Consider the following 11268-nt stretch of genomic DNA (forward strand, 5'->3'; position numbering starts at 1 on the left):
TCAAACCAGAGAAAATTATAAAGTGCTGTAGAAAAAAAGGATACATTCCATACAGAGAATGACTGCATATGACTTTTCTCAAAGTGAAAATTAGAGACCTTGTTATAACATCTTTAAAATGCTTAAAGAAAAAGCCTGGCAACCTAGATTCTATATTCAGCAAAAATATCCTTCAGAAAAGGTGATAAAATACTTTTTCAGATAGGGAAAAGATGAGTAAATTTGTTGCTAGTAGACCAGCAGACCTGTTTTATAAGAAATGTTAAGGACCAATGGACAGAATGGAGTTCAGAAATAGATCCATGCCTCTTGGACATTTGGTTTTTGACAGAGGTGCCAAAGTAATTCAGTGAGGAAAAGGTAGTCTTTTTTTTTATGTTTATTTTTGAGAGAGAGAGCATGCATGTGTGTGGACATGAGTGGGAAAGAGCCAGAGAGAGGGAGACGAGAACCTCAAGAAGGCTTCATGCTGACAGCAGAGTCTGATATAGGGCTCAATTCCAAGAACCATAAAATCATGACCTGAGCTGAAATCAAGAGTGGGATGCTTAACTGACTAAACCACCCAGGCACTCCGAAAAGTCTTTTTTAACAAATAGGATAATTATATATTCAAATGGGAAATAAGTTTAGCTCTTGCCTCACACCATACATACTCTTAGTACAAAATTGAGATTGCAAAATAGGTCATAGACTTAGATAAAATCTAAAACTCTAGAAATTCTAGAAAGAAATTGAATTTTGAAATTGCTTTCTTTTGAGAGACCAAGATTTCTCAAGACACAAAGCATGAATCATGAAAGAAAACAATAATTGGAATATATTAATATTAAGACATGCCATATTTGTGATACATATATTTGACAAAAGACCTATATTTGGAATATATAAATGATGCTTATAGCTCAGTAATGAGCTGAATATTGAGCAGGGAAAAGCTCCAGCTTAGTTCCAGCCCCTGGGGCTCCCTGGTGTCCACTGGAACTCTGCTGGTTTCAGAGCCACACCAAAGGCAAAGGGCCCGCCTTCAGGGCTTATGTGCCAGGTATTCCTGGGGTCAGAACACCCTCACAGAGGGTCAAGAGACCTTGCTTCCAACAATCTCCAGTTAAAATCTGTCCTGGTGTCTGGTAGGAACCCACTAAAAGCATGCATGCTACATGACCATGGGCAATCACCAGGAAGGCTCTCTCCAGGTATCTAAACTGCAGGACAGATCTCACCTAATAGAAGCTTTACGGAAATTTAAAAAACAAAAAACATTTGAATGGACTCTCCATGAAAGACATTAAAATTGCCAATAAACGCATAGAAGGATGCTCTACATCCTTAGTCAATAGGAAAAGAGAACCACACGGAGATACCACCACAAACCCACCAAAATGGCTTCAATTACAAAAACTGCAAGTACCAAATATTGGTGAAGATCTGAAGCAACTGGAATTCTCTAATATTGTCAGCAATCAAAATGGTACAGCCATTTGGAAGGTATTTTGGCAATTTCTTATAAAGTTAAACATGTGCTTACCATAGGATCCAGCAATTCTATTCCTAGGTACTTATCTGCTGGAGGTCCACTCCAGCCGGTCCAGGTGTCCCTGAAGATTGGAAAGTGTCAATGAGAGAGAGAGAGATTGAGAACCCTGAGATTCTTTCTGGTCACCAGGCAGGCATCTCTGCCCTGTCTGTCTTGGTGTCTTTATTTATACGTCAAATATTAACATAGCATCAGAAAATGGAATTTTTACAATGGATAGTTCTCTGTGATAAGATGTTTTGGAAAATTACAGAAACAGGTTTTACAGAAGTATTCTTGCAGAACTACCCCAATTATAGGGAGGTTGAGTAACTAAGAAAATAACAGGGTGTTCTTAGTGAAAAACAGGATAACATACACATTTTAATAACGCTAAGATTAAGTCATAGGTTAAGTTGTAGACTCTTATCCATCCTCATCACAGCTGCTAGTGTAAGGGAAGGTGTTTGTGGAATGTAGGCCTTAGGGAAGGGACTGCTATACATCATCAGCAAAGGAATATGTAGTAACTAATGTTCTGCCCTTATCTGTTCCTTCTAAGTGAGGCTTTTTGTCTCTGGGAAAGACTTAATTGTCCAGTTATATTCCTTATGGCACCGGAGAGCCAACCATACCTTTAAAGAGTTTTAGCTCATTTCCAATACATAGAATAGCCTCTTCGAGTGCATTTACCTTTGTGTCTAGTTTTTTGTCTATGAATTCTTGAATAGGTAGGGCATGAGAAACATTTTTGGTTAGTTGATTTGAACTGTATGAACTTCTTGGACTAACACAACAGTAGAAACAGAATTATACACGTAAAAGTCAATCTTTTATGAGTAAGGGTCATTAGCCTGTTCATAGCTCAAGGGAAAGCATGGAGGAAAACAGGACCTACCGGAGACATGATGCCTATTCCCATAATCAAAAGAAGAAATTCTCACAATAAGTTCCTTCACAAGGTGCAATCATCATATCAGGGCCAGAATAAGGGGACAAGTTACCTCCGATACCAATCAACAAGGTACCTTGGGGGTCTGTGCTCAAGTAGAAATAATTGAGTGGGGGTAGATATCAGTCGTCATCTGATGGCAAGAGATTGTGCAAACTTGCCTTAACCTCACAAGGAATTTTCTCAACTTAATTCAGAAAATGGCTCCCAACACTTATCCAAGAGAAGTGGAAACATACATCTACACAAAGTGTTGTATGCTCATAGTAGCTTTTTTCTTAATGACTCCAACTGGAAAGACCCTCAAATGTTCAGTAGATGGATGGATAGACAAGTGAGTGAAGGAAGCCAGACACAAAAGAGTACTTACTGGATAATTATATTTATTTGAAATTCTAGAAAAGCTTAAACATGTTAAAAATTACTTACAATAGTCAAGATATTTTATCTGAAGGGACATAGTTTGATTTGATTTCTAGCTAGTTTATCATCTAAAGCTCTTTGAAAATATTTGCCTACATGTTAAAACTTTCCAAATTGGCAATTTTTCATTTCATTGTACTTTTTATGATTAAATCCTCTATTTCAGGTGTAAGCCCAGTCACACTAAGAGAACAAACTTCCTTTCTTTCAGGTATTGGGTGTACTCTGTCAACTCCAACTGTTTAAAAGTTTCCTGAAGTTTATTTTTAAAGTCTATTATTAATTTACCATCACTTTCTTTATAATTTTGAATCTGCCTTCAATTATCCATAAAGGAAAAATGACATGTCCCTATGTAGTGCATTTCATATATATTTTTTTTCCCCTTTTGAAGCCATTTTCATATGCACAGTTGGGTTATTTAAATCTCCTGCTGTTCCACATCCTGCTGTTCTTAATCATTTTTTGCTTTTTTGAGAGGCTAGCAAATAAGTAAGCTAACTGTAAATTAGATAGCCAAGGAAGATATACAGTAAAACCCTGGACTGCAAGTAACTTGTTCAGTGAATGCTCCACAAGAGGAGCACACATCTGGGGCATCTGGGTGGCTCAACTGGTAAAGTGTCTGACTTTGGCTCAGGTCATGATCTCACTATTTGTGAGTTCGAGCCCAGCATCAGGGTCTGTGCTGACAGCTCAGAGCCTGAAGCCTGCTTCAGATTCTATGTCTCCCTCTGTCTCTGCCTCTCTCTCTCTCTCTCTTTCTCCGTCTCTCTCAAAAATAAATAAACACTTTTTAAAAAGATGAGCAAGCACTTCTAATAAATTTTAACTTGATAAATGAGCAATATTCTTGCATTACAAGTAGAACAGACATCCAATGTCACATGATCACAACTGAGCCAATGATTGTCTCCCTCTTTCTCTCTCTCTTTCTGTGGGATTATGGGTGATTGTCTCCAATGCTTGGATGCACAGTCTCAGGTCATGGTGTTTGGTAGAAATTGGTGATTTTTTCAAAACATTGGGAAGGTGCCCACAACGGGTACTAGTGTAATTTTTGTCAATTCAAAGCACATATGGACAGTCCTTTGCTTTTCCATACAAGAGTAAGCTTGGGAATGCTTTGCTTCATTCTAGGTCGGCTTTCTACAGATTTAGACCCTTTCTTCTTCTCCCTTATTGCGAGTTACATTGCATACAGTATATGACAAGAGTTTATTAATACCGTACTGTAGTCAACATCTGTGCAAGCAAATACAATGGCCCTTATGCAGAAAAGGATTCCACTGAGCCAGTAGATAGCAGTGATTCCATTAGTGATAGTAAAAGTCATCCTGGACAATAATCCTCCTCTTGTCTCCCTCACACCAGCCATGAAGGTTTTCTTTTTTTTTTTTTTACAAATAGTTTATCGTCAAATTAGTTTCCACATAACACTCAGTTTTCAACCCCACAAGTGTCCTCCTCCATCCCATCCCCCCCCCCACATCGATCAGTCCTCAGTTTTTGTCAGCATTCAAGAGTCTCTCATGGTTTGCCTCTCTCCCTTTCCCCCACCATTTCCCCCNAGAAATTCACTTTGATATGTAAGTGCTTGTGATTACAAGCATGTTTCTGAAATGAATTATGCTTGCAAACCAAGGTTTTACTACATATATATAATAGGATATAACATAATATATATCCTATTATGTGTGTGATATATATTATATAATGCTATATATATGATATATAATAAAATATATCATATTATACATGTACTAGAGAAAAAGAGGGAGAGATGGAGGGAGAGAATTTAAGGGATTGGCTTATGTGATTGTGGAGACTGGCAAGATAAGTGAGATAAGCGAGATAACCTGGCAAGTTCTGCAAGATAAGCAGCAAACAGGAGACCTAGGGAAGAGTTGACGCTGCAGTTCAAGACAGAAAGTGGTCTGCTGACAGAATTCATTCTTGCAGGGGAGGGGTATCAGTCTTCTTCTATGAAAACCTTCAACTGATTAAACGAGGCCCACCCATGGTATGGAAGAAAATCTGTTTTACTCAAATCTATTGATTTAAATGTTAATCTCATCTAAAAATACCTTCATAGAAACATCTAGAATACTGTTTGGCCAAATATCTGAGTATCATGACCTAGCCGAATTGACTCATAAAATTAACTGTCACAGCTACAGTCTACGACTATATACTCTCCCCTAATATTTAGCAATATTGTTTGCTCTTTTCCCACCTCTCTACATATACAGTTTTTATCTAAATCATTTGAAAGTAAGTTTCAGGCAGTGTATATTTCACTCCTAAATATTTCAACATGTATTTCCAAAAAATAAGAACATTATCCTACATAAATATAAGAACATTAGCAATAATTCCACAATATTATCTAATATTTAAGCCAAGTTTAAAGTTCCACCAATCGTCTTTAAAATGCCTTTGAACCCAGATCCAATCAAGGTTTCTACGTTGCATTTATTTATTATGTTTCTAAAGTTCTTTTAAAAATTTTAGAATATCTTCCATTCATCTTTATGACATTGTAATTTTGAGGAGTCTAGAGAAGTAGACATATAGCATATCCCATAGGTAGAATGTGTGTGATTATTTTATTATGGTGTCATTTCTGTAAGCTGGCTGGAAGTTAGAGCTACAGGCTTCATTAGATTCAAGTTAAACATTTTTGGCAAAAATATCTTACAAGTGATCTGTGTACTTCATTAACATACGTGTGTGTGTGTGTGTGTGTATAGTGGTAGGCTATATAATAGTCTCCAGAAATGTTTATATCCTAATGCCTGGAACCTGTGAATATGTTATCTTACATGGCAAAATGGGAATTTGCAAACATAATTAGTGATCTTGTGATGGAGAGAATATCCTGGATTATCTGGGTGAGGCTGATGCTATCACAGAGGTCCTTATAAAAAGGGAAGCAGATAGGTCAGAGCCTGAGAGAAGAAGATAAAATAATGGAAGCAGAGGTGGGAGTGATGTGGAGCCATGAGAGCAAACGAAGGTAGGCAGCATCTATAAACTAGAAAAGGCAAGAAACAGATTTCCCCTGGAATCTACAGAGAGAAAACAGCCATGCTGATCCATTTTAGACTTCTGACCTCCAGAACTATAAAATAATAAATCTGTGTTGTTTTAAGCTAAGATTGTAGTAATTTGTTACATTGGCAACAGGGATTTAATATACAAGATAATCCTCGCATGAATTCGATTACAGTTTGCAAAATAATGATTCTCTAATTCTATAAAACCTTCCATTGACACTCTATAAAACAGAGCCCCTTCCCTTCAATAAAAATAATAAATCACCACAAACTCATGATTCTTAATCATCCACTGTAATATCAATTATAGTTACTATTCTCGTGGTGCTTAAATTGCTCCCAGTTTGGCAAGTGGGAGCCCTTATAATTTGTTTACCATGACAGGTTAAAGACTATCGTGACCCTGATTTTAGTTTTTGAATGCTTCTGCATTTTTTTTTTTTGGCATAACAATATGTCCCAGGATCTTCATATCCATTTCCTGCCTCAGACTTGAAAAATCCATTGTTTCTTCAAAGAATCATGATTTCTTTTGAGTGATTGCTATAGGCTTGAATTCATATGTTCAAATTAATATTCATATGTTGAAATAAAATTCAAATTCATATGTTGAAATCCTAACCCCCAATATCATGTTATGAGGTGATAAAGCCTTTGGAAAGGATTCAGTCATGAGGGAAGAGTCCTCATGAGTGGATTAATGCACTCAAAAAAGAGACTCCAGAAAGGTCCCTACCTCCTTTTGCCAAGGACACAGTGAGAAGATGGCCATTTACATCCAACAGGAAGGAAGTTCTCACCAACGCTGAATCTGCTGTCACCTTGATCTTGGACCTCCCACTCTCCAGAACTATGAGAAATAAATATTTGTTGTCTAAGCCACCCAGTCTATGGTATTTTTATTACAGCAAACTGAGTGGACCAACACAAGATAATGTTTAGAAACCAAGCTTTGGGCATCTTGAAACATTTAATGTCTGCAAGAGAATGCTCATATTTATATATATTTGTGATTTTGGATCATTTATCTAAAGTAACTTTGAGGCTTCTAAATGTAGACTGTTTCCTTTTATTTCTGTCAACCTTATTTAAAATAATTCCTTTCTAGGGGCGCCTGGGTGGCTTAGTCGGTTAAGCGTCCGACTTTCGCTTAGGTCATGATCTCATGGTTCTGGGTTCGAGCCCCGCGTCGGGCTCTGTGCTGACTGCCAGCTCAGAGCCTGGAGCCTATTTCAGAGTCTGTATCTCCCTCTCTCTCTGACCCTCCCCTGCTCATGCTGTCTCTCTCTCTCTCTCTTCCCTAGAAATAAATAAAAATATTAAAATAAAATAAAATAATTCCTTCCCCTTCACTCTCTATGCCTTGACTCAGATTTATTTTGGTTTATAGGACTTATCATATCTGCCATTGTAGTATATATTACTTTGTTGATTTATTCCATTGTCTGTCTTTCCAACTAAGGCAAAGACTTTATCTATCTTGTTCACTGCTGTATTTCCCAGGCCCAGAACAATATCTAGTACATGGCAGACCTCAGTAAATATTAGTTAAATGAACAAATAAATGAGCAAGCCTCACTACTACTGAGTGTCCAGGCTCACATGACAGGAACATTCTCCCTCCTCCTTTTGACTTGATGCCCTAGCAAGCTGGATGTAGTTTCTTTTATTATGTATAATCCCCTTCTCAGTGGGTAAATGGTATTAGTGACCTTGCATTTACAGTCCTATAATAAATGTCATTTATTCCAAATACCACACGGTGGTGCTAATTGTGTTTAGAATCTAAATGCTGGGATGGGAAGTAAATTTGATATGGTCTGAAGCCTCTGAGGAATAGGAACCTCTGGCAGGTTTTTCGTAGATACATATGTTAAAGGAAACTGCTCAGTAAAAAGTTTAATAAACAGAATATGTCGATATTAAAAGGGTTAAGTGCATGAGTCAAATCAGAGGGAACTTACCTACACCTCTTCTCTGATTTCTGGAACCACAGGTTTTATCATTCAGTTCTGCTGTGATTACTCCCATCCTCAAAAGGCTTTTTTCTGGATGGTGTAGTGTATCAGTCAGGATAATATAGATTATGCAGTAACAAATAATTTCCAAATTTCAGTGGATTGAAACAAACAAAAGGTACATGTTTTGTTCACACTGCATGTCCAATAAGAGAGATGTGGGGGCTCTGCTCAGCAGTGCCATCACCTGCGCTCCTGGACACAGCTGAAGGTCAGCCACTACCTGATATGATGGTAAATGAGACCCTACCTCTGAAGGGTCTCACACGAGCAGTTAAATACTAAACTTGGAAGTGATACAGTTCATTCACCAGAACATGACCCCACTCAACTACAGAGGTCCCCCAAGTACAATTTTATCGTGTGGCTGGAAGATGGAGAAGCATTTGGTAAGCAGTAACAATAGTTAACACATGCTGAAAGTCACTATCTTTCTTGTTTTAATGAGAAGAATGGCTATTGTAGAGCCACTGAACCCTTACTATTGCATCAGAAAGATCAGGAAGCTCAGGAGAAAAAGGGACTTCCCAGATCTTCTGGTGACTTATTATTAGTTGAAAATTATTTACTACTCTGCTGTAGGAGACTGAAAGCGAAGGTCTCTATTTCTGTATACCAATGACTGCAGATCTTAAACCAGTGTTAAATGAAAAAGGCCATAGAACACCTGAATTCCATTCTCTTCATTTGATGAGATCTACCAAAGTGCGTCAAAACACCCCTTATATAGGGGCACCTGGCTGGCTCAGTCAGTTGAGCATCTGATTTCAGCTCAGGTCATGAACTCATGGTTAGTGGGTTTGAGCCCTGCGTTGAGCTCTGTGCTGACAGCTCAGAGCCTGGAGCCTGCTCCAGATTCCATCTCTCTGTCTCTCTCTCTCTCTGCTCCTCTCCCACTTGTGCTCTCAATCACCCTCAAAAATAAGTAAGTGAACTTAAAAAAAAAACCTCTTAAATTAATGGGGATATCAAACAAAATAAAAATTGATTGGCTATGACCTTATATAGTGTCAACCTTATTATAAATTGTTTATTTTTTAAAGTTTATTTTGTTTTTTTAATGTTTTATTTTTGAGAGACGGAGAGAGACAGGGTTAGTGGGGAAGGGGCAGAGAGAGAGGGAGACACAGAATTGGAGCACCCTGTCTGTCCCCCTCTCTGCCCCCTATCCTGGCTTTATCCTGGCTCAGAGGTTCTAGGCTCTGAACTGTCAGCACAGAACCCCATACAGGGCTCGAACTCACCAACCGTGATATCACGACATGAGCCAAAGTCAGATGCTAAACCGACTGAACCACCCAGAAGCTCCAAGTTTATTTATTTATTTTGAAATAGAGAGAGCTTGAGCAGGGGAGGGGCGGAGAGGGAGAGAATCCCAAGCAGGCTCGATGCTATGACTGCAAAGCCATGCAACGCGAGGCTCCATCTCATGCACCCTGAGATCATGGGCTGAGCAGAAATCAAGAGTCAAATGCTTAACCAACTGAGCCATCCAGGAGCCCCTGTAAGTTGTTTATTGTTTCAAAATAATAATTTTTAAAAACTTAGGTAAAGTAAGACTTTATGAGAATACTCAACCTTGGTCATTCAATCTCAATTTGAGCATATGCAAATATTGATCATTTAGGACTAGTTCTGACTACATGAAACAACTTTTAAGATCATGACTTAAATAATATGGAAGTAGTTGATTTTTCTTACACATAACAGAAGTGCAGAGATAGGATACTTTGGACTGGTATGCCAACCCCACAGAGTCTTTGGGTGCCCAGGCTTCTTCAGTCAGCATTGCCTTCCTGAGAGTGTGATCCTTGTCCTCATAGTACACAATGGCTAGTAGAGCTCCAGTTACTAAATCCATATTCCAGTGGCAGGACGAGGGGGAAGGAAAGAATAAACAAAGATGTACGTGAGCTGTCTTTTAAGATGCTTTCCCAGAGATCACACAAAACACTTCCATTTAATTTCATTGGCTAGGAATTAGTCATATGGCCATACACAACTTTGTTAGGGCTGGGAAATACATTTTTAGCTGGGTACATTTTATTGCCCCAAATAAAACTAGGGGTCCTAAGACTAAAGGAAGAGGAAGACACAACTAGCAATTTGCTCTAATTGGGTTATTTGGGTCATGAATGTGGACTCTCATAGATGGCCGACAGGCTCGCCTTGCCAGATTTGCTGACTGAGAGTGAGCACACCCCTCGTGCTTTCTAGCCGGGGTCTAGTAGTAGTCCTAAACATTGTCCACCTAATTTTTAAAACCTAGATGAATAGAGCACCCAGAGAAGATTTTGATCCCAAAGTGGCTTAAGGGATGCTCCATATAATATATCCAGACCTTTGAGGGCTCACTTCCTGTTGCTTACACCACACACATTCCTGTCTTGAGGACTCTGCATATAGTTTATCCCATATTCAAAAATAGAAACCTCCTCTTGACTGTCCTCCCCTCCATTTTATAAACCAAATCAGTCTATTGGACATTCTATCAAAATTTGCTTCATATACTTGCTTAATAAATTGCAACTCTGGTTCAATTCTGTATGAGAAGTAGTTAAAGTGTCCCGTGATACTCTTTGCCTTCGTGTGAAGAAATCCATCAGGAAGAGTGGAAAAAGTACGTAATCAGATCCTTTGATGAGCCTTTCCTTAGCCTCTGACTGTGAGTGCAGAGGAGATATGGGCAAAGCTGCATGAGTTTAGCCGAACACCCTGTCTGTCCCCCTCCCCGCCCCCTATCCTGTCTTTATTGGTCTTCAGTATGTGCATTGCAATATGGCAGCCTACTCATGGCAAAAGCTGTGATGGAGCAAAATACGGTTGATCTCAAACAGAAACAACTATTCCAATAATTGGCTAATTTATTGTTAACTAATTTACTGCTAGGAAAGAGACTCCCTATTATTGCTCCCTTAAGGAGGAAAAAACTAACCTTAAAACTGACTTAAAATTTATGCCACATAACAAATCATGTATTTTAGTTACCATCAGGTACTTTGAGGCAACATTTCTTCCTAGAGAGTACACCACGAGGCAGCATTGTCCAAAAGAAGCCATTCTCCGTGGCCTAATTGGAATTTTACTTGCTTCCCTACCTCCCTCCTCACCACTAGCCTCCAATTCGGCTCCTCAGGCACATCCAGGTTGTCCCTACCTTGGCATCTCTGCAAGAACCGTCCCTTTGCCAGCTCTGTGCTCTTTGCTCAGATCTTCAGTGGCAGAAGGTTCCGGTTTAAATGCCACCTCTTCTAGGAAGACTTTCTGCCCATCTTGTCTGAAGCAGTCCGACCTGATCAT

Source organism: Crocuta crocuta, unplaced genomic scaffold, assembly GCF_008692635.1.
Source record: "Crocuta crocuta isolate KB4526 unplaced genomic scaffold, BGI_CrCroc_1.0 scaffold159, whole genome shotgun sequence".
NCBI lineage: Eukaryota > Metazoa > Chordata > Mammalia > Carnivora > Hyaenidae > Crocuta > Crocuta crocuta.